The 27,909-nt window shown below is 41.0% G+C and overlaps 1 protein-coding gene across 1 annotated transcript in view; it reads left to right on the top strand.

Annotated features, from left to right (window-relative positions):
* Positions 1–27,909, top strand: part of LOC109915512 (formin-2-like) — a 364,588-nt gene that overhangs the window by 37,121 nt on the left and 299,558 nt on the right. The window lies entirely within an intron of this gene.

Below are 27,909 nucleotides of genomic sequence, written 5' to 3'. Positions count from 1 at the left end.
AATTTCACCTGCGGTTGCAAATTGTTTTCTGTCATATGATTTATTATAGTCAATTTTCATTTGTAATGCAGAGCGACTGACAACAATCCCCTCCTACAAACACAAGGCCACACCCACCATCCGTTCCCTGGAATTTGCTACAGGAACAGATGTCAGGAAATGTGCAGCGGACATAAAGTGGGACTCCCTTTTTGTTTGAGTTAAATGTTGCAGTTGTTGAGGTTAAGTACTTGGAGCACTTATTCAAATATAGCATTTTAGGGAGGGGCATTTGTAACTTGAAGTGAGATTCTACATTGAAGTGTCTATTATGGCCAGTTAATTTCACTGAAATCAGCATGTGATTGTTACCAAGGAGATCGGTACAAGCAGTTCTATTGAACTGAGGTTTTGCTGCCCTCTAGTGGGACACCTATTGATTCTTTTTAGAATTATGTTGTTATTTAAACCATATACAAGACAAGTACACATACTGAATTTGATCTGTCATTTGAGTTAAGAAGTTAGAGGGCATATATACACTAGTATTGAACTTAGAGCAGCAGTTTTTCTTAAATTCTCTCATGTGCAGCAACAACTTCAATTACAGTTCCTTTTTACTGCACATAAACGTCCCAAGGCACATTGCAGAGCAGTTATAAAACAACATGACACTGAGGCACTTAAGAAGGTACTCGAGCAGATGACTAAAACCTTGATCAAAGTTGTCAGCTTTAAAGAGAGCCTTTAAAAATGGACAATAGTGGCACGTGGAGTCTGTTCCAGAGCTCAGCGTAGGCAGTTAGACATGGTCACCTAGGGAGGAGCAATTAAAATTGGGAATGCTGAAGATGCCCGAAGTAATGTACATATCTTTTGAGTTTAGTTGGAGTTGGAGCGGTGGAGCGGAGAGGTCTTTCTAAAAATAACAGCTCAATATTTCAATGAGAAATTCTGAGGGAGACTGCCATTCTTGGCCCTAGTTCAGAACCTGTATCTTTTTAGTGGTGGGATAGGTGGAGTTAAGATTGTGGAAATGGTAGTTTGGTGAGTTAATATTCACTTTCACAGGATCGGCTTTTCTTTAAATAAAACATACAACTGTGGATGCTAGAAGGTCTGAAACAAAAACAGCTGGAGAAAATCGAAAGAACTGTGGATGCTCTAAATCAGGAACAAAAACAGAAGTTGCTGGAAAAGCTCAGCAGGTCTGGCAGCATCTGAAGGACAAAAGCATCAGAGTTGATGTTTCGGGTCTGGTGACCCTTTCTCCAGTTCTAAGGAAGGGTCACTGGACCCCAAATGTTAACTGATTTGTTTTTCTTCACAGATGCTGCCAGATCTGCTGAGCTCCTTCCGGCAACTTCTGTTTTAGATAGCTGGGGAAACTCTGGTAGCATCTGTGGAGAGAAAGCAGAGTTAACTTTACTAGTCAGTGACCCTCTTGCAGAACTGCATTTTTTTCCCCCTTTAGTGGAGTTGTTTACCCAAGTGATCTTCAAAAATCAAGGTTTTGCTTCCGTGTTAGGTGATAGTGATGGGATCAAACATTCGCTATGCAGCATTGAGCAGGGACTGGTCCGAGACACCTCTTTGCTGAAGTAAAATTAACATGAATGAAATTGTACAAGGGTGAGACATCCCTGCCTTCGGCAGAGTTGCCTTTTTGATTACACAAATCCTCCCCTTTGAACGTATGCTGACATCTGCCTCAAATTTGCAGCCAAAAATATTGATACTTGGTATCTATCAATGCAGTTTCTTTTAAGAATCTTATGAGGATGGTACAAACCTTACCTGGCTATTTTGTCAGGAGGGTCACCAGGACCCGAAACGCTAACGCTAAAACTCGAATATTATTTTGCGATATTTAGATTTTGTCATTTGCAGTTACTGACCTTGCAGTATTTGCTTTCCACTCAAGATTGTATCTATTATACTTTTCAGCCCCTCTTATTGTATGTAGTGATTTTGTTGCTTCATAGGGTAATTTGTACATGTTTCCTTGTGTTTCAAAGATTTCACATTTTTTTTGGCTTCACTTCCAATTCTGCCTGATTAGACAGACCCTGAAATAATAGCTATTCCATGCCTCAGCCGTTGCGTTATTTTCCCATTACCATTTCCCCAGACTCATTCTGTAGTAGGTCAACATCGTGAGCGACTCACTTCCCATTTAAGTACTTATGGAGAATCTTACCTATTTGTGCTGTATTACTAGTTAGCCTTCTTTCAAATTGTGCTTGCTGCTTTTTAAGCCATTGTTTGGTGGTGCTTAAAATCTAACCAGTTTTTTGAGCTACTCCTAATCATTTCAGATTTGTATAGTGTCTTCAACTTGATATTATCATTAATTATTTAGCCACAGATGATTAATCCTTCTCTGCATTTCTTTCTCACTGGGATAAATCTTTGCTGAATTGTTAATATTTCCTTGAAAGTCTGCTACTGCATTTCTTCTGTCCTGCCTTTTCAGTATTGTTTCCCATCTCAATTTAGCTAGCTCTGCATTCATTTTTGTTTTATGTAATTATCTTTTTAGCTTTAAAATGCTAATCTTCGATCTACCCTCCTCTGCAAACCGAATACAAAATTGCATCATGTTATGTTATGCTGGCTGTCAGTGCTCATAGCCACTTTTGGAATAGCTTGCTCCCTGGCTGTCTGTAGAACATGCTTCTCTAAGAAACTGGCCTGGTGGGAGGAGAAAAAGAATCTCCAGGCTGCTATTGCAAATTTGATCCATCAATGTACATGTATATTCCAGTGAGCCAATTATTGTGGTTTTATCTTTAAATGCTCTTTTCATTACTCCCTATACATTTTCTGACCCATGATGCAAATACTGTTATGTGGTTTGTAACCTCCTCATTCAGGTAGCGTCTTGCTTTTCTAATTACTTTTCTTCACCCATACTGATTCTGCATGTTGCCTTTTTACCCAAGGTCATCGCTCGTTACTATATTAATGATATTCTTAACCAGCAGAGTTACCCCACCATTGTTTCACAGCTTGTCTTGTTGAATTGTCATGCCATTGAAAACTCTAGTCCTAGCTCTGATCAACTGTGTCTCAAATGGCCACCTGATCATAAATATTTCTTTTTTCTTTCTGTGCAAACAGTTTATTCAGGTTTATTACAAATTCTGCATGCACTTAAATACAGAGCCTTTTAATTCTGATTTTCTACCAATTTTCCTGTCTCTGGCCTTGCTTGCTGGTGCACTACTAAGTTTGAACATTCATTACACCCTGGTTTTCACTACCCAGATTACTGTCCTGTATTATTTTCCTTTTTGATTTGGCGTATTTTGACTCACTTGTGCAATATTCGCCTCCGCCTCCACCTCCTCCCCCACCCCACCCCAAAAACAATTTGTTTATAGGTTTTTCTACTACCCTAGTTATTGATTTACCAGAACACTGGACCTAGTGTAATCCAGGTGAAGCCATTACCAGTACTGGTGCACCAATGCCTCCTATATTGAAACCCAGTTCTGCTGCAGTAGTTTTTGAACCATGTATTCTTCGCTCTGATCTTCACTGCCAGTGGTCAGTTTTCTTGTCGCTTGGGTAATAATTTAGGCAGGTTCTGCTTTTTAATTTAGCACTATCTACTCGAGCAGAACCTCCTTTCTTAGTCCTTTCCACATCATTGGTATCCATCGTGGACAATGGCTGAGGGATCCTCCCCACCCCACTGCAAGTTTCTCTCGAGCCCGGAACAGATTTTCTGAACCCTGGCACTGGGTGGGCAACAAAGTCTCTGAATTCATGCCCTGAGCTACAGCGAACTGGGTCCATCATCCTGACAAATGTCTCCTGTTTTCACAATGTGGCGGTGCTGGTGTTGGACTGGGGTGGACAAACTCCGAAGTTAGTGACATCCGGTTATAGCCCAGGCAGGTTTATGTGAAATCACAGGCTTTCGCCTGATGAAAGGAGCAGTGCTGTGAAAGCTTGTGATTCCAAATAAACCTGTTGGGCTATGACCTGGTATCGTGTTACTTTCAACCTTGTCTTATTTTCGCAACATTCCCATTTATTTTTCTCATTGTAGTGGCTCTCACCCCCATCCACATGAACTGCAGGAAGCTTCAATCTGTTAGACATTAATGAAGTCTGAGACACCTCCACTTCCTTGGTCCCTACCTTGTCTCACAGGGAAGCAGTGGCATGCCGCTAGACGACTGAACCCCAGGCTAATCAGCTGAAGGAATGAATTTTGATCCCACCGTGACTTTTAACATTTGATTTTTAAAAACCTGGTCTAATGATGACCATGTAACCACTATTGATTTGACATTTAAAGGTCCACCTGGTTAAATCGTGTTCTTGGGAAGGAAATCTACCTCCTTTTAACTAGTATGGCCTGTGTTTGTGACTTGAGGCAATGTGGTTGACTCTTAAATGTCCCCTGAGCGATTAGGGTGGATAATAAATGTTAATAATCAACACCCCCATCCCATGAATGAAGTAAAGAAAAAAACAATTTCTGACCATGACCAAATCAGTTGATCCTTTTTGCTAATGTATGTGAATGTCTTCTGGAATAGTGTCCAGCTAACCACCCCTCCCTCTAATTGATTGCAGTGTCAGTAGTTCAGCTTTCTGCTCATTGAATCGGAGCAAAGGTTCTTCAGCCTCAGAACTTAGCAAGTGGTTGACCTAGATTACAATAGTCTCCCTCAGCTCCCACATACAACAGTCACAACGCATCATCTATCCTGCCATTCTTCTATTGTGATTACTTTATTTTTGTATCATTTTTTAAATAATAGAACCAATAAGCTTTAGTATTGTTTATGAAACTTTACAAATGCTTGTGAATTATTTCAACTGCTCACAAATTGGGTTTTTAAGCATTAAACAAGAAAAACACTCATCTATCTATCAATTGCCTGTTTCTCATTCTCTTTTTCAACCTCCACACTACCCTCTAAATGGCTGTCCTTGAAGGTTTAGTGTAGGTCATACTAAATTAGGGGTTGGGACTCACATGGGGAGACTCGAGGCAGTAATGACTGCTGTTAGTTCCGACCCAAGTTGCAGCTGATTCTAACAGGACCCTCACACTCTGTTCTCACTGGCCAGTTGTGTGAACTTTCAATCCTTGAAATGTAGTCAGGGTGGGGGAAAAGGTTTGGAAAGCACCAATATTGGAATGTCGGTTGGACAGACTTCTTTGCTGATTTGGTGCTTAGTCAAGGAATCTCCAAGTGTCCAGCAATGGGATAAGTAACCAATCGCTATGAAGAATTCTTAACAGCAAACAGAGAGGTATAAGGTCTGATTATTCTCCATTTATATTTTCCAACATTGACTTAAAAAAATTGCATATTTGTATTATTTATGCAATATTATTAAAAATCCTATTTTGAATTTTTACAAGCTGAGGAATTTGATTGTTCCACTGAAATTAAATTAGTTTCTCAGGGCGAGTGAGGCTGTCTAGTAGTAATTATAAACTGGGTAGTTTGAAATGTTATTTTTAATGTTTACGTAAGATTGAGTTTTGTGCGGAGCTGCTCCTGCTTGTTCATTCAGGGCAGCTGATGCTTTGCTTGGGCTGGTGCAGTAGTGGAACTATGAACTTGGGCAAAACCTAGTTGCATTTCCTTCAGTGAGGTGTCATTTAAGGGTTTTCAAAGCAAGACTGGAGGTGCAAATGCTGTTATCGTGCATTGATTTGTGTGAGAGTTGCAGCCCGGGGGAGGTGATTAAACAGCAAACACTCTAGAGGGGCAGAGAATCATCGGCAAATGCTGCATTTATCTGCACACGTTATTTTTAGATTCCCAAAGCTGCTGTCGTGTTGAGTGGGAATAATGGTGCTGAGTTCTGGCAGTTTTGCCCAATACCGTTGTAAAATCCTGGCCGTACAAAAAAAAACTAGAGACAAAATATATTTTATAATGTCACAAATTATGATCTAGATTCCTGCTGCGTGAAAGGGTTGTGGAAGCAAATGTAGTAGTTTTTAAATGGGGATTGGATATATATCTAGAAGTAAAGTTTAGAGGGCTCAGGGAAAGGATCAGAGTGGGACTAATGCAGCAGCTCGCTTAAAGAGCCTGTGCAGGCTTGATGTGTGAAATGGCTGTCTCCTATAGTATCATTTTAATATTCTGTATATGTGCATGTGTGGAATATTGAAACCCTTTTCCCACTTGCATTGCTCTCATAAGAAAAATGGACACTTTTTTAGGTTAGTAATCCTTCATACTCAGCTAGGCGTCTTGCAGATTTTCTTTTATAAGGCTGTGTATTGAGGGATCGGAGTGATGCTGTGCATTTTTCTGTTAAGGAAGGTTGTCACAAATCATACACACCCACAGTTCATGGTGCTTCAGATGGCATATAAAGACAAACTCTGTAGTCAGATTTAAAGTGACATCAAACACCAAAAGAGGGAGCCAGAGTAAGGCAGACAAGCCACTGGTATGTGGTTTCAGAGTTCTCTTCCAGGACCAGTGCAATTTAGAAATGGATTATCTTTTTTTTTGAAAGTAGTCTGACTTTTACGCAACTCTAAAGGGATATCATATTGCATTTATGTAAGATCAATGTTTACTGGCACAATGTCTCCAAATGAAATCCATTTGGATCCCTGTATACAACCACATCAATGGGATTTTGCAAAGTTGATGCAGATTTTTTTTTTGATATACATGCCATTGGATTGTATCCAAAAGGTTCCTGCTTTGAGTTCTTGTTGAGTAAAGAAAATGGCAATATCGGCTAGGAATATTTGCCATCCTAGTCTTGAATATATCAGATTGTTAATCCAATTAACTGAAATGAGGTTCGATATGCTTCTTCCCTATTTGAAATTTTTAAATATGCAGAACATAAAATTTTAACAATTAATTCCCGAGTTATGTATTGGTCCAGTTCCCAGAGTGTGCTACAGCTATGAATTGTACATTGAAGGTGTCATTTTTTTCCTCTGGATTGATACATAGGTTTCATTTATCATGTCTTTTTAAAAAAAACTTTTTTTAATGCAACGACAGAACTAAACACCACTCCTCAGCATTTAAAAATAGCTGCTGAGGAGGGGAATTGCATGCCTTTATCCAAGAATTTTCTTCTTCCGGAGTTCATTGCACCCCCTTGAGGGAATGCAGTTAGGTTGGTGGCTGCACAGAGCAATATCCAGACATTGGTCTGAGACCAGCGTCTCCAGCAAAATGCCAGCTTCAGGTTAAAGATCAATTTATGTACTGGCTGCTTTTTGACTTCTCGTACCAAATTTCAGGAAAAAAAAAGACTTTTTCTTTTGTTTGAAGTGCAGTCTTTTGGTAAAAGAAGGAAACTGAGTTATAGCGTGACGATAAAATAATACATTCTTACATCTGCCAGCCAAAGTGAAGACAGATTTTATTGCATTTGTAACAATACACCGGGGGTCCTTACACTGAACCTGTGCAACTACATTCATTCCTGATTCTCTTTGAAGATTGTGATGCTTAATCATTATGGCTTAATACTTTAGGGGAATCTTGGTTTCTCGAAGAGGAGCCAAATCTTTCACCCAGGAGTCTAGACTCTTGACTTTTCCCCTTGCTCTGTAATTTAATAGCACTCTTTTTGGTATGCTAAGTACATGGAATATTTGTAATGCAGAATGGAGTTAAAAGCTATTGTTTCTGCTCTGACATTTCATGAAAGAGAAAGTGTTATATAACACTGTGGATTACTGCCTGATACATTGGCCAGAGAGGGTGCAGTGATCGATTTGTACATTTCACTGTCCGCACATGTAATATAATGACTGGGAGGAAATAGAAGCAGCCTATTGGATGACTTGGAAAAACTGAGACGTTGCTTGTCAAAGATAATCCACATCACTAAACTACAGGAAAAATGAGGTCCAAAGGTATGTGTGGTGTGCATGAGCTCCTGAACGCCATCCGATATTTGGCTGAGAGTGATCCTCCTGAGTGAAACTAGGTGCTTTTTGAATGAATTTGGGAAATTGGTTTTCAATAAACTGTTGTCCTGTCACTTTGATCATGGGCAACTTGAGCTTCATACCAAGAAATACAGGCAGAAGTGGAAGAATTAAACATGGATGATGGCTAGTGAGCCACCACTTTGGTCAGTGAGCTCAAGTCACATCTAGTTTTTAAATCAAAAACCTCAATGAGCAGAAGTTATTTCTCTACTCCAGTGACGAATGCAGTATTTGCAAAGACTGCAAGATGTAGTGTCACTCTAAACGTTAGAAACCGAGAAAATAGGAGCAGGATTCAGCCCTTTAAAGCCTGTTCTACCATTCAATATGATGGTTTACCATCCAACTCAGTCCCCTATTTCCACTTTCTCCCCATACCCTTTTGATCCCTTAAGCCCCAAGAACTATACGTAACTGTTTCTTGAATATTTTCAATGTTCAGCTTCAACCACTTTCTGTAGCGAAGAATTCCACAGGCTCTCCACCTAGGTGAAGAAATTTCTCCTCTTCAATCCTAAATTGCCTCACGCAGACCCGCAGATACACAACCACACACCGCCCCCCAGCCATTCTTCTAAACTCTAGTGTCTGTAATCTTCACTGACCCAGTTCTCTTTTCCCCAGGTATCAGTCTGGTAAATCTTTGTTCCAGTCCTTCCATATATAAACATCCTTCTTCTGATAAGGAGACCAAATCAGAACAATACACCAAGTGTGGTCTCACCACGTCTCTGTATAATCGCAGTAAGATTGGTTCTCCACTAAACTACTCTTAATATGTTCAGATAGTTGCAGTGTTTTTCTCTTAGAAATTAAGGTAGATCTCACAATTGCTGGGAAGTCGTGATACAGTAAGTGACCTTTTTCTTAAACCGATAACACTGGTTTTAAAAATGTATTCGATGATGAAACTGCTGAAGGCTTAATTAGTATTCACGAATGGGAGAAGTAAGACCATAGAAAAGTGAACTCTAAATTGTAATAGGAAAGTCAATGAAGTCCTAGCAGCAATATTAAAATATCATGAGCTGATCAACTTAGATGGTTAAAATGATTTAGCTCTGACCTGAAATACTAAAAATGTAAAATAATTTGAGAATCTACCTTAAGACCATAAGACATAGGAGCAGAAATTAGGCCATTCGGCCCATTGAGTCTGTTCTGCCATTCAATCATGGCTGATAAGTTCCTCAACCCCATTCTCCTGCTTTCTCCCCGTAACCCTTGATAATCAAGAACCTATCGATCTCTGTCTTAAATGTACTCAATGACCTGGCCTCCACAGCTTTCTGTGGCAGTGAATTCCATAGATTCACCACTCTCTGGCTGAAGAAGTTTCTCCTTATCTCTGTTCTAAAAGGTCTTCCCTTTACTCTAAGGCTGTGCCCTGGCATACTGGTGTCTCCTACCAATGGAAGCATCTTCCCAACATCCATTTTGTCCAGGCCATTCAGTATTCTAAGTTTCAATTAGATCCTCCCTTACCTTACCTTGTCAGCAGATATGCTAATTCTTTTATAGCAGAAGGTGGATGCATTTATTTGATAGTTAAAGGTTTGTTGTTCAATAATTTTCTGTGTTTAGTGGTTAAAAGTTTTTTATTTTGTTTCATAAAACAGAATCAAACTTAGACAAGTGAGAGTTGTTGATGGTGTGGCCATGAAACAGTATATTACAATTTGTGTTCTGCTGTCAGTTCCATTTATCTGTCCATCTTCCCGCTTGATGATTCTTTTCCACCACTCTTTCAGTTTTTTAAAACTAATTCACAGGATGCACAAGGCCAGCAATTATTGCCCCAAAACACAACGCTTGTACTGTACACAACTCTTGTACAGTACTCAATCAGAATGCCCTTTTCTAATATCTCTAAAGGTTGAAAGTAACTGAGATTTTTAACTCCTAGACTGGAAATATCAATAGCCCCAAGAAGTTATCATACACCTGAGCTCAAATATACTCCGCTACAAGTAAGCTCTTCAGGGTTTCATCCCAACATTTCTGACTAGAGACCTATAAACAAAGTTCTGAGAAAGGGTCGCCGGACCCAAAACTTTAACTCTGGCAGCATCTGTGAAGAAAAAAATCAGACTTTCTGAGCATTTCCAGCAAGTTCTTCTGTTTTTGACCTAACACTAACTCTCTTAGTTTTACGTTAATCTGGATATCCTATCATCTCCCCTACTCGGGAGCGCTGTTCTAAGTTAACCTCCATTGCAAGGACTTCACAAGACTGCCCAAAACAAAGTAAAACTGAAGAATCTGTCTCTTTGATCTCTGAGTATTTACCTTGCGCTTAAAAATCTCCCAGTCCAGTTTCTAACAACATACACCAGAATGGTTCAGCCTGCTAAACTGTGCAATCCTGATGTAAACCTACCTATTAGGCTGTTGAAGTAGTCCTCTCAAACTGTTTTAAAAGAAATTAATGTCAGACAGAAAATCCATTTGTTACTAACTCTAAATTCAATCCCAAATGTAAATTATTTTATGTAATAACAAAAATCAGGCAGGTTGTCATATCAATTACAGGTACATAAACCATACCAAAAAGAGGGCTAATGAATTGAAGGTATAGCCAATCAGTTTGTTACATTGCCTGGAATCAATGATGGGTCCTAGATACTTTTGATAAACAAGCCATTGAAATTCATGCATGAAGAATGGACCAAATGAATGGAAACTTCATGTCTTGTTAGCAATAGGATAAATTCACTCCTGATGTTGCACTTGTGCAAATGGGTGAGAAAATCACAGCAATTGATGAGATAGGAGTCATTTATGAAGCTAATCGAGAAATTTATCAGCAATGGCCTAGAAGACGATGCAGGTGATATGGTAGTTTGAGAAAACTGTAGTACAGCTAACAACAGTGATGATGAGTGTGGCAGCAGTGAATGTTTTGGCTTCTACAATTATTAAGGCATCATGTTGCATTGTCTGCAGAATGGTAAATGTTAATTTGTAAACTGCATTCTGAATTTCTTTAGTTGCATGACAGTAAAAGCAATTAAATAGTGATATGTGCTGGTATATTTTGTTCCAATTTTTTCTTTTTCTTGGCGTGTGGTATGGTATGATCTGGCATGTTTCAGTCTATGTGTTGCCGTGAGGCTATATACCCTGCTCTGTCTTTGCCTACCATGCCCGTTTAAAGCAAGTACTGACAATGCAGCAACCTTCCTGTGGGTACTTTGTGCAAATAATTGGTGGAAGTGTGTGTGCCAGGTTTGTTAACCTCAAATGAACAAAGTTTTACAATGCAATCCTTTTTAGTGACTCTTTTGTTCTCTTAAATTCACATTGTCGTTTTGAATTTCTTCCAGTTCAATGCGTTACAACCTGCAAATGTCTATCCTCTGAGATAACAAGGTGTAGAGCTGGATGAACACAGCAGGCCAAGCAGCATCATAGGAGCAGGAAGGATGACGTTTCGGGCCTAGACCCTTCATCAGAAATGGGGGAGGGGAAGGGGGTTCTGAAATAAATAGGGAGAGAGGGGGAGGCGGATAGAAGATGGATAGAGGAGAAGATAGGTGGAGAGGAAACAGACAAGTCAAAGAGGTGGGGATGGAGCCAGTAAAGGTGTGTAGGTAGGGAGGAGATAGGTCAGTCCAGGGAGGACGGACAGGTCAAGGGGGCGGGATGAGGTTAGTAGGTAGAAGATGGGGGTGGGGCTTGAGGAGGGGATAGGTGGGAGGAAGGACAGGTTAGCGAGGCAGGGACAAGCTGGGCTGGTTTTGGGATGTGGTAGGGGGAGGGGAGATTTTGAAGCTTGTGAAGTCCACATTGATACCATTGGACCGCAGGGTTCCCAAGCGGAATATGAGTTGCTGTTCCTGCAACCTTCGGGTAGCATCGTTGTGGCACTGCAGGAGGCCCAGGATGGACATGTCGTCTGAGGAATGGGAGGGGGAGTTGAAATGGTTCGCGACTGGGAGGTGCAGTTGTTTATTGCGAACCGAGCATAGGTGTTCCGCAAAGCGGTCCCCAAGCCTCCGCTTGGTTTCCCCAATGTAGAGGAGGCCACAATGGGAACAGCGGATGCAGTATACCACATTAGCAGATGTGCAGGTGAACATCTGCTTGATGTGGAAAGTCTTCTTGGGGCCTGGGATGGGGGTGAGGGAGGAGGTGTGGGGGCAGGTGTAGCACTTCCTGCGGTTGCAGGGAAAAGTGCCGGGTGTGGAGCGGACGAGGGAGTCACGGAGAGAGTGGTCCCTCCGGAAAGCAGATAAGGGTGGGGAGGGAAAAATGTCTTTGGTGGTGGGGTCGGATTGCAGATGGCGGAAGTGTCGGAGGATGATGAGTTGGATTCGGAGGTTGGTGGGGTGCTTCGTGAGGACGAGGGGGATTCTTTTTTGGTTCTTATTGCGGGGACGGGGTGTGAGGGATCATGTGGTATACTGCATCAGCTGTACCCCGTTGTGGCCTCCTCTACAGCCGGGAAACCAAGCGGAGGCTTGGGGACCGCTTTGCAGAGCACCTCCGCTCGGTTCGCAATAAACAACTGCACCTCCCAGTCGCAAACCATTTCAACTCCTCCTCCCAGTTTCAGACGACATGTCCATCCTGGGCCTCCTGCAGTGCCACAACGATGCCACCCGAAGGTTGCAGGAACAGCAACTCATATTCCACTTGGGAACCCTGCAGCCCAATGGTATCAATGTGGATTTCACAAGCTTCAAAATCTCCCCTCCCCCTACTTCATCCCAAAACCAGCCCAGCTTGTCCCCACCTCCCTAACCTGTTCTTCCTCCCACCTATCCCCTCCTCCCACCTCAAGCCCCACCCCCATCTCCTACCTACTAACCTCATCCCACCCCCTTGACCTGTCCATCCTCCCTGGACTGACCTATCTCCTCCCTAACTCCCCACCTACACTCACCTTTACTGGTTCCATCCCCGCCTCTTTGACCTGTCTGTTTCCTCTCCACCTATCTTCTCCTCTATCCCTCTTCTATCCGCCTCCCACTCTCTCCCTATTTATTTCAGAACCCCCTTCCCCTCCCCCTTTTCTGATGAAGGGTCTAGGCCCGAAAGGTCAGCCTTCCTGCTCCTCTGATGCTGCTTGGCCTGCTGTGTTCATCCAGCTCTACACCCTGTTATCTTAGATTTTTCAGCATCTGCAGTTCCTACTATCTCTAATGTCTATCCTCTGATTTTTTCCCAGTGTTGTAGTCCACTAAGTACTGAGTGAAGTAACAGGCAGTTAGTGTGAAGGTGATTTTAACATTGTCCAAGTGTCTGAATTATTGGTCAGATGACTTTGGAAGGATTTACTTAATTTTGTTTTTGACTCTATGCGTGCATTCTACTTCTGCTTGCATTGATCAGCCTGTATCTTGTCTCAAGTTTGCCCAGGGCAATGTTCAAGAAATTTGTCCTGATGCATAGCTGCAAAAATGAGAACAAGTTTTGAACTAATATTTGGTTGGGGAAGTTAATCTCTTTGTGTTAGAGCCATCTAATTATTGCCACCATTATCTCACACTATACAAGTGAAAGATGATGCCAGAACTTATCCAGTTATAAGTTAGTTGTAAAATGATTGACAGAATAAGGAAAACTCTACCAATGTACTATCCCAGAAAAAGAATAAACTCTCTAGATATTGAATAACTTGTACAGAGAAGATTTGGGAAGCAGACAATGAATGAAACACTGATGCAATTAATTTCTTGTTGGTGACAGTGTTTAACATTGAAGAGTAGTTTCAAGTATTTGTAAGTTGCCATTTAGTAGCAATGACACTGGCAAAATTAGTTGATTTATGAGTAGCTTCTTGGTAGTGCAAGGCTTGAGTTTTGCTGAAAAGGGACATTTTGGCACAGCTTTTTAACTTGCACTCATCAGGACAATCTGCAAAACTGCAATAAGTGAAGGAAAAACAACACTTGTACTGAGAGGAGGGTGCTGATTGCTTAAGTGAACTGATTCGTGCAGTTGTCGCCCTAGAAATGCATCAATTAATAATACTGACGGTCAACTGCCAAGCTTTCATAAAATTTTAAGCAAGGCAAATTGATTTTTGGTTAAGGTGTTGCCTGAAAAATGAACCAGAGAATGATCCTCATCCATTTTGTCAGCCAATAATGGTTCGTTGGCAAGCATAATAATATAATTTTCTGTAGTTTCATCGAAGGTATTAATTTAATCAAGATTGATGTTCCTAGGTCCTCAAATAAACATTCATTGTTCCATTCTCATTATAATCTGCCACCAGTTACTATCCTGCTGATACCGATGGGCTTGTGCATTGGAATTAACTTAATGTGAACATAAGTTTTGAGGAACGCTGTTTTTGCGGAAAACTGCATAATTGTCAAGGTCAATAATTTCTTTGTCATTGAAAAGTGGAGAAAATCTCAAAATATGATTAACTGAATTATTTTGTTGAATGTAATTATTCAGCTGCCATAAACCAATCAGCCAAATGATTGATAGTGTTAGTATATAATTCTCAGAACTCTCGAAATCCAAGATCCCCATGCAGCGAAAAAGTAACCCCAGCTAGGACCTTCAAAACACTGCTGTCTACAGCATCAGAGCTAATTACTTGTATGTATTTCTTATTTAATTTGCAGTGTTCTTGAAGCTGTGATTTAATAGTCCTTCACTAATTCTGTATTAGACTTGAACAATCCATAGAAAGGAAATAACTAAATGATAACTAATATATCGCTGTCACACTACCAGATGCTTTGGAGAGGGTACAGAAAAGTTTTACCAGGATGTTGGCCTGATATGGGGGATTTTAGCTGTGAAGAAAGGTTGGCTAGACCTAGGTTTGTTTTCACGGGAATGCAGGAGGTTGAGGAGCAACTTAATAAAAGTTTGTAAAATTGTGAATGGCATAGATAGCGTGGAAAGTATGAGCCTTTTTCCCAAGGTGGAGGTGTCAATTACTAGGGGACACAGGTTCAAGGTGCGAAGGGGCAAGTTTAAAAGAAATTTGCGAGGCAAATTTTCCACATAGTGGCAAGTGCCTGGAACGTGCTGCCAGAGGAGGTGGTGGAAGTAGACACAATAGCAGCATTTGGGAAGCACCTGGATGAATACATGAATAGGAAGAGAATAGAGGGATATGGATCCTGTAAGTGAAGAATGTTTTAGCATGGAAGGGCAAAATGTTTCAGCACTGGCTTGGAGGGCCAGAGGGCCTGTTCCTGTTCTGTATTATTCTTTGTTCTTTGTTTCTTCTATGTTCTTGACGACGACAGCTATGATAGCTGCTACATCTGCTGCCACCCTCGCTGGGATTCAAGCCCTGCTAGTCCTAGAGTCATCACTAGACTGACCAGTTTTACCAAAGTATGCAAAAATTCCCCAACTGGCCTGCATTTTTAGACAGGGGTTAACTGAATTCATGGACCGGGTTCTGTACTTAACAGAAATGACTATTTAATTCAAGTAAATCAATTCTCGTTGCAGGTAAATAACTGTAAACTGTGGACATTAAATGTACTGTTAAAACTCATAACCCCCTTCAATAAAACACTCCACACACATGTACAGGCAGGCACAGCCAAGAAAAGGTGTTATGGCAGAAGGAAATCTGGGAAGGCATTTTTTCAATGGCCCCTCTCTACAGGATTTGCTGAGATGATTCTTTTGACTTGTCAGGACCTGCTCCTCAATCGATCTTCAATTACTTTCAGTTGCTTACAGGGAATGCAGTAAACCACTGTTCATCAACTTGTATCGTCTCTGATTTAGTGGTTAAAGTTACAGCTTACAGCAATCTTTAACGGAAGAAAGAAACTGGCTGGTTTGATTTCTGGGTTTTTTTTTAATTACAGCAAGACAGACATCACCTGCTTTTCCTGAGGTCCAAAGGCTTCAGCCCCTATCACCCAAAAGCTGGCTCCCAGGTAGCTGAACAATTTCCTCTTTGTTAGCAGGCAGTCTTTGTCATCAACAATGATCATCACTCCGCAGACCACTTGGCTGTTTGTTTTCAGCTTGAATCTCCCTTCCCACAAGCCCTAGTTCCAGTTTGTCTGCATCTAAACCTCGCTCATTTTACTAACAGAGTAAACAGCTGGAAGTTGCTGGAAAGGCTCAGCAGGTCTGGCAGCATCTGTGAAGAAAAAAAATCAAAGTTCACGTTTCGGGTCTATGACCCTTCCTCTGAGTAAACAACACTTTTTCATTAACTGCGAAGAACTTGCTTTTAAAAAGTTCACCAATCCCTTCCCCAGTCCTTGGTTTTTACAGTCCTTACACATTTCAATCCACAATAAGAAGAATATAGAAAAGACTATCTCTTTTTATTTTTCAGATATGCAGTAGGCAGAGTTGGAGACTGGGTTCAAATTTCAAGTTTCCAGTGCGGGTCCCACCCACCGTTCGGAGAACAATTGGGAAACCCTGTTCTCATTCCATGGGAAGGAGTCTGACCAAAATTAATCATTTATCAGTGGGATTTAGTAGCCCGGGACCCTGACCCTATGAAAACTACTGATCGATTGCAGGTTGTAAACTCCCCAACATTGGTAGTGCCAATGGGAGCAGTGCCTGTTGCTGGTAGAGTTGGGAGACTTCACCAGTGATCACTGCTGGATCCCTGGTCCTCATGTCACTGAGGGCAGAGTGGGAGTAGTAGGGAGATTTCAGTTTGTGGGGAGGGATCAGATGCAAGGGGATAGGAGGGGACAAGGCTTTTAGTAACATTTTTTTTTTTTCAAATATTCATTCATGGATGTAGGTGTTGCTGGCTCTGCTAATGTTTATTGCCTGGCCCCACTTTCCCAAAGGGTAGATGAATCAGTCGCATTGCTGTGGGTATGAGGTCACATGTAGCTGGATCAAGTCAGGATGACAGATTTCCTTATGTCATGGACCTTGAGCCACATGGGTTTTTATGACAATTGACTGTGGTTATATGTTTACCTATAAGTCAGCATTTTATTCCAGGTGTTTGAATTCAGTTGTCACTATCTGCCAATGGTGGAACTTGAACCCATGGCCCAAGAACGTTAGTTTGATCTGCAGAATTACCAGTCCAATGATATTACCACCATACAACCGCTTCCCACTCCTTTGGTGCCAGATCCTTCAAATCACTAAGTATCTGATAACAAGATGCCATTACAGGTAAGCTGTTGGTAAACTGTTTGCTGGGTAACTTGGGAAGTAATTCCATGACTCCCATTTCGGTGCTGAGCCATCACTTCAATTCCAGTGAACGCTGATAACGAATTAACCAAATTTCATCCCGTCATCAGTGGGCAAGTTTCCCACATGGGCTCCTTTGCGGACAGTGATGCATGACCGTTCTCACAGTTCATTGGGTCTAGCTGCCATGTTCCCCACCACTGTAGGCTGCAGTAAATTCTGCTGATGGAAGTTTGTCGGCCAGCAGAAGAGGATTTTTAAGCCAGGATAAGTATTTTTAAACTTTTATACTAAAGGATGAGTCAGTGGAGATCTGAAGACAGGAGAGGTAGGTAAATGAAACTTATTGCGGGCTAATGTAACCAGCCAAATGTTTGATTTGCGGTTCATGCTGGTAGGAGTCTGGGTACAGTTCTGGCTTAAAGTAACAAGTATCTGAAGAAGAGTTTTTCAGCAGGGATGAAGTAAAGGCAGATTGTGTGGTGCTGGAGATGTACAGTCTTGGTAATGGATAATGTGTTGTTTGTAGCTCAGATTGGAGTCAGATAACACGTAAAGGTTGTGCTCACCTTGGTTCGCAATAACATCAGTAACATTAATGTTAAGTGGGCACAAGTTATGGCTCATTCAAGGCAACAAACAGTCTTAAGTTGGGAGGAGGCATGTGAAAATGGGCGTGAACCTTTTGAAGCTCATTGGCTGTTTTCTGTACCATAAGTACCCTGTAAGTCCATGTAAAATCAAATCTGGAATTACCCTAAGATACAGGGGCAGAATTAGGCCATTCAGCCATCCAATTCTGCTCCGCCATTCAGTGAGATTCCAGTTGATTTCCTTACATGGCCTGGTATCGCTTGTGTAACAATGTAATCCGGAAAGCGAAGCAGTGCGTGCTCTATTTTTTTTTCCCCAAAGGACTTCACATTGGCTTGCATGTTCTTGTAATATTTCAGTAGGTGGGATTTGAACATTTTGGCGAATTATCTCACTGGTGTAGTACGTGGGTGATTGAGCCCCGCTGTGCCTGGAGTTATCACCAAAAGTTAAAGATTTAATCAAATCATGCAGAAATCCCCCAATTATCGGTCATTTCAGACCCGAGTTGACAGTACAGACCAAATTTCTGTTCCCAACAAGACTGATTTGACTATTAAAAATAAACCGATTCCACCTGAAGGTGAAAAATTGTGAACTGTCAACTTATAACTCCTCTCGTAAGTAGCTGTGTAAACAGCACTTAGAATGAATGTCAGTAGCCTGCTTTTTAAAGCTGTAGCAATCCCTTTCACAACTCTTGGTTTTTAAAACAGTCCTTTTACCATTTCAGTCTCAACAATTAAAAATACTGAATCATAAACTAATGAGGTCTTTACACTTGAGAAGATGAGCAGAAACTCGTTATGTTTTGCTACCCTGTGACTGAACAACAGCATGAACTGATTTCATTTTGATCTTGCCCTGTAGATCACAATAGACAGAAGACTCTGCTATCTGCGCAGTAGTCAAACTAATATTTTTTTGTTTTCTTTCTTGCATTTCCATTTAGCTGGGGAAAAACACAATGGTGTTTTAATTTCCAACTTGGGTCATTTTTTAAAAATTTAGTTTAAATAATTGCAAGTAAGAGATTTCCTCCTCCTTAATTCTAACTCGAGGAACTGAAATCTTGTAGACTGTCCTAGCCTCTGCTGTACTCTAATTAAATCTTAACTGGGATAAGTGGCGACGACGCACATTGAAAAGTACAAACTGAATTTTTCGTCCAAACATGCTGGTTCAGACAATCCAGCTGACTTCTAATTCATTTTTGAGTTCTGCTGTCCTGTAGATTTAATGCTTTTACTCGATTTTGTCATATGTATGTAATATCGTTCTTTCATTGGGCATGCTCATTGCTGATGAGGCAACGTTTATTGTCCATCTCCAACTGCCCCTGAACAGAGTGGCTTTACCACACCATTTCAGGGTGCAGTTAAGAGTCAACCACATTGCTGTGGGTCTGGACTTTGTATGTAAGCTGAGACTGTGTTTTTAAAAAAAAAAAAAAAAAGGTTTCCAACATCGGGGCATCAGACGTGTTTTTATGACTTTGTTACTAGCACTGAGATTATCTTCTCAATTCCAGATTTTTGAATTCAAATTTCGCCAGCTGTTCTGGTGGGATTTGAACTCGTCTCCTAGAGTGTTAACCTGAACCTCTCTCTGGATTATTAATTGAGTAATATGGCTCCTATGCCACCTCTGTATGAGACCAAGGACCCTCTGCGGAGTCAGAAATCCTGCAACCCGACGTTTTGTAATTTGTTCCTTTTTCTATTTTACTGAGATCTGTAGAGCACTTCAGACTAAATGTTTTGAAAATAATGTCAGGCTGAAAAATGTTGCAGTTACAAATTGCTGCCTTGCATTTCCATTTGGATGAAGCATTTTCCAGTGCAATTTGCCTTAAATCAGCAAAAATGATGTGATTTAGTCAGAGAATATGATTGAAGCAACACAAGTTATTGTGTTCGTGCTCGAAACCGGTTCATGCCTTATTGAATCAATTGCCGTTGAGAGTTTCCACAAATTTGCTTGTTAACAGGTTACATGGCTCCAAAAAATTTTTAAAGTCAAAATCATGACCACATTTTGTTTATTTTTTACCGAAACAACCTACTGTATATCAGTATAATTATCGAATAGCTCAGTAGAGTTCATATTTTCAAAATATCGTTCCTCAGTTGCTTAGAGCAAAATGTTGAGATTTGTGGTGAACCCATTTTCAATGGCATTCCTGAAGCAATCACTTCTGTAGCTTGTAGCTGCTCTGAACAACAGTTCTGCAGTCACATGATGTCCCATTTGCCTGTCATTATGCCAAACCCGTCCATCTGTAAAAGCTGTGTCATCTGTTGTGCCATGTGATTCATGCAAATCATGATGCTCTAACTGATCACATGACTGACATCAGTATGTGAGAAGGCTCCAGTCTAGACTGAGTATGAAGGGTGACGTTACAGACTTGACATCAGAGAGATGTATCTGATAACTACTGCAGTACTCCTCTGTAGATAATAGTAGGAATTTAAAAGCCTTAAATTGAAATAGGGTGCAAGCAGCCTTAGGGACCACGTATGTGCAGACATCCTCAGCCCAAGATACACCAAATTGGAATTTCAGTGCGCAGGTAGCAGTATTGGCTTAAAGCACAAGATGAAGCAATATCCATCATCCAAATATGAATATGCCAAGGTTGACGACTCATTCTCTGCCCTCCCCTAGCCCTCTTGATGAGATCTCTGTACCTTTTCAGCTCTGATCAAAGGGGTGAACACTTCTGTTTTCTGGATGTCACTTTTTAAAAGTTCTTTGTTCTTGCAATTTCACGTACCTCTTTTGTCTTCTGATCTTTTTTTATATGGAATATTCAGCATATCTCTTTGATTCCATGTTTCAAAGATGTCTATTTGTACCTTTTCTTTATTGTCCAGTTTTGAGATATATAGGGAAGTGAATCGAATGTAGCATCTTTTTTTGGTTTTTCTGGTTAGCACATCCCTCATGTTCACAAAATTACTTGTGCCTGTCGTATTTCTTCTTCTGACTTCAGCATCACATCTGTCATCTGTTCTCATCTATCCTGAATAGACACCTTGAGTATGCACTTAATCTACGTGTCCAGGGCAACGTTGCTCAACATTCTTCTTAACTTATGTCTTCTAACTACTGTTGTATTTTTAATGTTCACACACAGACCACGATCCAATTTTTCTAAGTTTGAAACGTTGCATTAAAGAGCACCTACTGATTCTGCTAGTAAACTTGTGTTTTATTGCAATATGTCTTGCCTCCAAATTTTAACCTGGAGGTACATCTAATTCTGCGAATGTGTTTTTGGTATATAGGTTGAACAATTTTGATGACTCTACATAGTCCTTGTCATATTCCTCTCTTCACTTGAAACACACCTAATTCTTCAGCTTCAAGTATGGTGCTCACTATGGGATCCCATCATAGTCTTTGGATAAATGTTACAATCCTAATCCTTACTGTCAATGTCTCAATTCAGCAAACTGTCTGTCTGTTAGGTTTTGGTGATTAACACATTCAAATAAAGAATTGCATGGAGGCAAGCTGAAAAGAAGTGGTTTCATGAGGTGTGATGAAGTATTGGAGCTGGAAAGAAATTACAGTGAGAGTTGCTGAACTGAAGATGCAATCTCTGAAAGATAAAAATAACAGACATGATGAGGTTTAAAACTAATGAAGATGGTAAAATATTGTTTGAAAGGGATGCAGCACACAAAGCTGGAGAGAGTGCAGAGGAGATTCCCCAGGATATTGCCTCGGATGAAAAGTCCGATATGAGGAGAGACTGGATAGCCTGGGTTTGTTTTCCCTGAAGCAGAGGCTGAGGCAGAATCTGAGTTGAGATATACAACTTAGAAGCACAGACAGGATAGGTCGTCAAAATCATTTTCCCTTTGGCAGACATGTCTAAGACAAGAAATCATATGTTTTAAGATGAGTAGGTGATTTAGAGAAATTTGGAACATTTTTTTCTGTATGGTAAATGTATTGAATGTGCTGTCTGAGAAAATGGTGGGGACGGATATTCTTGCAACATTTTAAGAAACATCTGGATGAGTACTAAGATGCCAGGGCATAGGCTATGGATCAAGTGCAGGAAATGGGATTAGTATAGTTTGGTGTTTGTTGGTCAGCATAGACATGTTGGGCTGAAGGGCTGTTCCTATGCTGTGTGACTTGATGACTCTGCCCAATTTTACTTGTATATTCTCAATGAAGTTAGTTGAGGGAATCCTCAAGTTAGAGAGGCAAATTATGGCTGAAACATTATGATGTCAGAGGTAGAGAATGTTTTGGAATTGAGTAGTGGAAAAGCTTCAGGCATAGTTGAAATAACAGTGGAACATCAAAAAGCGCTTGTGGAAGCAGCATTAGAAGTGATAATAGATATGTGATCAAATGTATACACAAGGATACATTCCCAGAGCCTTGAGCCATTCATTATATTTCTTGGGCAACAAGGAATAAAGAAATTTAATGCTTTATTTCCAGAACTATGCAAGGTCAGTGCTGTCTTTAACCTGATATTTCTTTGTCATAGTTTTCAATAATAACAAATTAAAAGCAGAAATTGGGATTTGGATATGAAGTGGGAACATAAAGGAAATATTTAACCTAAAGCAATCTTTTGATAATTATCCATTTATGCATACATGTGCTTCATGGACGATGAAAAATGTTTATCAAAATGCACCAAGTTACCAATGTTACGAGGCAATTTTTCAAAGCAGTTTTTCTCTAAAAGCAGTGAAATGCTTTACTTGATTGTTTCATAGTTGGTTTGGTGTTCACTGACGGACATATATCCTTAACCGGGGCCTGAAGGAAGCTAAAAGTAATAGTCTGTGGGTGTTTTCTGATTGACGTATTCCCAGCAGTGCTAAGTACTCCCCTGCTGTTTCTGCTATATTATCAGCTATTTATGCTTGAATGTGGGAGATGTCATTAATATGTTTGCAGATGATGCACAAACTAGCTGTTTGGCTGATATTGGAAAAAGATATCAGTGGGTGAAACAGTGGCAAATGGAGTTTGATCAAGTGAACTCCGAGGTAACACACGTGGAGATAGGTGAACAAGTCGAGGGAATATAATCAAATAAGAGCACACCACGAACTGTAGATGAACAAGGTAAAGTAGTCATTAGGCTACATCTGACTTTACTGTGGCCCGTTCTAGTCACTGTACCATAGGAAATTTGCGATTAAACTCGTGAATATACAGAACAGATTTATCAGGTCATTTGCTGGAGTTTTGAATTATAAGCAAAGATTAGACAGGGTTGGAGTCGTGGTCTTCTAACAAAGGAGGGTGAGGGGAAACCAACTTGATGTGAATGACATTAAGGAGTATAATTGGAGAATAGGAATATTTCCCTTGCCTGAGGGAACCAATGGGGCAATGGTTAAAGGTAAGGGAGAAGGTTATTGGGGTTACTACTCTTATCAAGAGGATGGTAGGGAATTTGGAAGTTGGTCTGAAAAGTTTCTTGAATGGACGGGTGAAATGCAGTATCTGCAAGGCTATGGACTAAGGGCCTGATCTCACTTGCCAGTTTTTGGTCTATAGCTTGGTAGGTTGTTGCTTGATCCATTGTGTTTGCAGTTTCGTTGCTTGCTGAATGTGTCGATGTTGTGGGGATGGGAGACCTTCTTAAAGCTAATGTGATTGTTAAGTACAATATGTATCCCAATTCTCAGTTGCACCCAAAGTGGAAACTCTTCATATTTATTGTTGAATGATCATCTTTTGTACATTCTAGATTTTAAATTTAAAACAATTTTTCAGGGAAAATAATTTATTATGGGCAATGAGGTCAAGTATCTTGTGCTCATGACATTTCTGCCAAAAGAAGATATGACTATATTGGACCAATGTAAAGTTATCCAGCTTGATACTTTTATCATTCAATTGAGTTTCTGTAAAATATGTAAGAAGAAAATAAATATAATGTCAGGATCATGCCCAACAATTTGAAGCAGGAGGGAAAATATTGAAAGACAAACCTCTGGATATTTCAGGACATTGAAATTCAGAAAAATTTTAAACAGAATTGGTTAGTCAGACTTTCTGGAATTCAGTTTGGGTACAAAGGTGAATTAGAACAAAGAACAAAGAAAATTACAGTACAGGAACAGGCCCTTCGGCCCTTCAAGCCTGCGCCGACATGCTGCCCATCACAACTAAAACCCCCTACCCTTTCGTGGACCATATCCCTCTATTCCCATCCTGTTCATATATTTGTCAAGATGTCTTTTACAAGTCACTATAGTATCTGCTTCCACTACCTTCCCCAGCAGCGAGTTCCAGGCACCCACCACCCTCTGTAAAAGAAACACTTGCTTTATACGTCGCCTTTAAACCTTGCCCCACGCAACTTAAAGCCATGGCCCCTGGTAACTGACTCTTCCTCCCCTGGGAAAAAGCTTCCGTCGAGTCAGTCCATGCTCTTCTTGTCAACCCCTATCAGGTTGCCCCTCAACCTCCAGTGAGAACAACCCAAGTTTCTCCAACCTCTCCTCAGAGTTCTTTGTGTTTGTTTACTATAAAACAGAACGCACTTGATGTGGGTTATGTAGCCTGTTGAAAAGCTAAGATTCTATGAAAAATATCTAAAAAGTTCCACAGGACTTTCCATTTAAACAAAAACATTGCATTTTTATTACATAGGTACCTGGTACAGTGGTTATAGTGCTCGACCCAAAAGTTGGAAAGTGAGTTTAGAAATGGACGTTTATTTCTGGGCTAGTGATTGGAAGTTGTGGTCTGTTACAAAAACCCATTTGTTGACTGATGACCCCTGGTGAAGAGGGTGTGGTCTAGCCTACATGTGACTCCAGTCACACTAACTCTTCCCACCGCCCCCCTACCAGCTCATTTGTTTATTGGATGGTCACTGTGACCGGGCTATTATGCAGTGACTTTAGAATAATGACCTAGGCATGAACCATAATAGTCTATCCAATGTCACCCAAGCCACAAGAATAAACCTTCAAGTCAAATGCATCACTGATGCAAAAACAAATTGATTATCGTGGAATATTGTAATTTTCTGTCACACTACAAGGAACAAAGTTCAATTAGTAAAAGATAAGCTATTTCTATAATGTATTGAGGATAATTATCTGGTGCAATATGCCTTGAAACTAACTGCAGAACAGATGAGAACATAGTTATTGATGAATAACCAGTCTGAATTATGTAATGATCTCATAGTAAGCAAGCATTGTGCAACTCATAGCAGTATGTGGTTGAAGTTTAAATTTTGACAGGAAGAAGAGAGTCACAAGTTTGAAGTTTTACATTTTAAGTAAAGCAGACATCAAATGGATAGTTAATGAATTGTCCACGATAAACTGGGTTGAACTGTTAATTGTCATAGTTGTACAGCAGACCCTTCGGTCCAACCAGTCCATGCCAAACGTAACATAATCTCAAACTAAACTCGTCTCACCTGCCTGGTCCTGGCCCATATCTGTCCAAACCTTTCCTATTCATGTACTTATCCAAATGTCTTTTAAATTTTGTAATTGTATCCACATCCATCACTTCGTCAGGAAGTTTGTTCCACACATGAACCGCCCTTTTTTTTAAGAAAAAAAGGTCTGTCTTTTTTTAAAATCTCTCTCCTCTCACCTTTTAAAAAAAGTGTCCCCTAGTCTTGAAGTCCCCGATCTGAGGGAAAAGACAACTACCATAACTCCTGTGGTTGGTTCGCTCGCTGAGCTGGTTATTGGTTCATGTGTGAACAAACCACAGCATCCACAACCGGAGCTACAAATGTACTCGAACCTTTTTACCATTGGCTCCATCAATACTTCTCATTATTTTATAAACTTCGATCAGGTCTCCTATCAACTTTCTACGCACCAGTGAAAGAAAAAGTCCCAGCCTATCTTTATAACACAAGTCTTCCATACCCAGCAACATCCTGGTAAATAAAAACCGAAAGAACTGTGGATGCTGTAAATCAGGAACAAAAACAGAAGTTGCTGGAAAAGCTCAGCAGATCTGGCAGCATCTGTGAAGAAAAAATTCAGAGTTAACATTTCAGGTTCGGTGACTCAATGTTAACTCTGATTTTTTTTTTCTTCACAGATACTGCCAGACCTGCTGAGTTTTTCCAGCAACTTCTGTTTCTGTAACATTCTGGTAAATCTTTTCTGAATCCACTGCAGCTTGATAATATAATAGGTTAACCTGTAAGCAAATGATGGGAAGTATTTAAAGAATTAGTTGGCACAGTGTGAAAATGTTGCATACACACCAAAGAAAAAGGTCCAGCTGAATTGTGAACAACCTGGGTGACAAACTAGGTAAGATACAGTGTAAACTTTTTTATAAAAAAAAAAAAAAAAAAAATTTTGAATGAATACAAAAGAAAACTGATTGACCTGACTGGCTCTGAAAGATAATAACAAGAGGTGGAAAGGAGAAGAAACATATATCTTGCAAGGATTATCAAAAGCTAATGGGAAATTCTCCTCAGCATGCTAAAGAGGAATATCCATCTGTGAGAAACTATCGTGGGTGACAATGAAATTGTACATATTTTTTAATTCATCTGGTTATTCTGAGCATCAGCAGATTTACAAGGATGTTGCCAGGTTTGGAGGGTTTGAGGTATAGGGAGAGACCGAATAGGCTGGGGCTATTTTCCCTGGAGCATCGCAGGCTGAGGGGTGACCTTTATAAGAGGTTTATAAAATGATGAGGGACGTGGATAGGGTAACTGCCCAAGGTCTTTTCCCTGGGTTGGTGAGTCCAAAACTAGAACGCATAGGTTCAAAGCGAGAGGGGAAAAGATTTAAAAGGGACCTTAGGAGCAACTTTTTAACACAGCTGATGTATGGAATGAGCTGCCTGAGGAAGTGGTGGAGGCTGGTACAATTACAATATTCAAAAGGCATCTGGATGGGTATATGAATAGGAAGGGTTTACAGGGATATGGGCCAAATGCTGGCAAATGGGACCAGATTAATTTAGGATATCTGGTCGGCATGGATGAGTTGGACAGAAGCGTCTGTTTACATGCTGTAAAGCTCTGACTCCAGGTGGGACCCAGGTCTCCTAATCCAGAGTAGGGATACTGTATCTTGAGTGAACTTGTTTCATGAGCTTTCATAGTTAAAGAGAATAAAATAGCAGTGACCCATGAAAGTGTTTGTTTTTTTTAAAAGGAAAAGGGTTTTTTGGGGTATGGATCATCCAGAATCTATTTAAGTTGTAGAACAAGTTCAAGGGAATAATTTGACGATCTTTGCTTCAGTCTCGTGCTCCTGTTTTTAGTGTATTCAGTTTTGCCTTCTGAATTGTGTAAATTGCAAGTGGAATCTAATGCTGGTGATGCAACTTCCTTTTCAGAAAGATAATGAGGAAAAAACAACAGAAGTGAAGGAGGAGCAGGTTGCTGTTATCCAGAAACTCGAGCTAACAATTGAACAGCTAAGGATCAAAATAGCTGAACTGGAGAAGCATTCTGCTTTGTTAGACCAGGAGAGGACTGTAAAGGACCATGGATCTAGTAGTGATGTAGTCTCAACAATTGCTTCTGATGTTTGCCCTCAAACAGATGTGCAGGCTTTTCTTCTGCACAGCTCTCAAACTTTCTGCGTAGATGCTAAATCTGTACAGACTTCTCCTACTGAAGAACGTACAACATATCAAGTGCCTTTATTTGATAGCCAGTCATCACAACCTCCACTTCCAGGCTGCAGGGTTTCTTCATCTCAGGATCGTTCTGTACCTGCAGCTCCCTCATCGCCAAAACCCCCAACATATCTGTGCAGTACTCTGTCACAACAGTCGGTGCCTCCTTCAAGTGAAACGTCCCTTTCAGTGTCTACTGCACCGGATCAAAGCAGCCCAGTGTTTTCACAGCAGTTTATACCCAATCAACGCTCTTCGCCTCTATCTGACATTGAAGCTCTGCCTCTAGCAGCAACTGATGGCTCGAATCTGCCCTCATTGTCCAGTTCAGAGCTTCCACCTTCGCCACCACAACCTGAAACCAAAACCCCGCCCCCCCCCCCCCTGCCCGGGTCTGCGCTACCCACCCCCCCGCCCCCCCCCCCCCTGCCAGGGTCTGCGCTACCCACTCCCCCTCCTCCGCCCCCTCTGCCTGGGTCCGCGCTACCCACTCCCCCTCCTCCTCCTCCGCCCCCTCTGCCTGGGTCCGCGCTACCCACTCCCCCTCCTCCGCCCCCTCTGCCTGGGTCCGCGCTACCCACTCCCCCTCCTCCGCCCCCTCTGCCTGGGTCCGCGCTACCCACTCCCCC

The sequence above is a fragment of the Rhincodon typus genome, chromosome 9 (assembly GCF_021869965.1).
Source record: "Rhincodon typus isolate 14 chromosome 9, sRhiTyp1.1, whole genome shotgun sequence".
Taxonomy (NCBI): domain Eukaryota; kingdom Metazoa; phylum Chordata; class Chondrichthyes; order Orectolobiformes; family Rhincodontidae; genus Rhincodon; species Rhincodon typus.
This window is presented reverse-complemented; position numbering and strand designations above follow the sequence as displayed.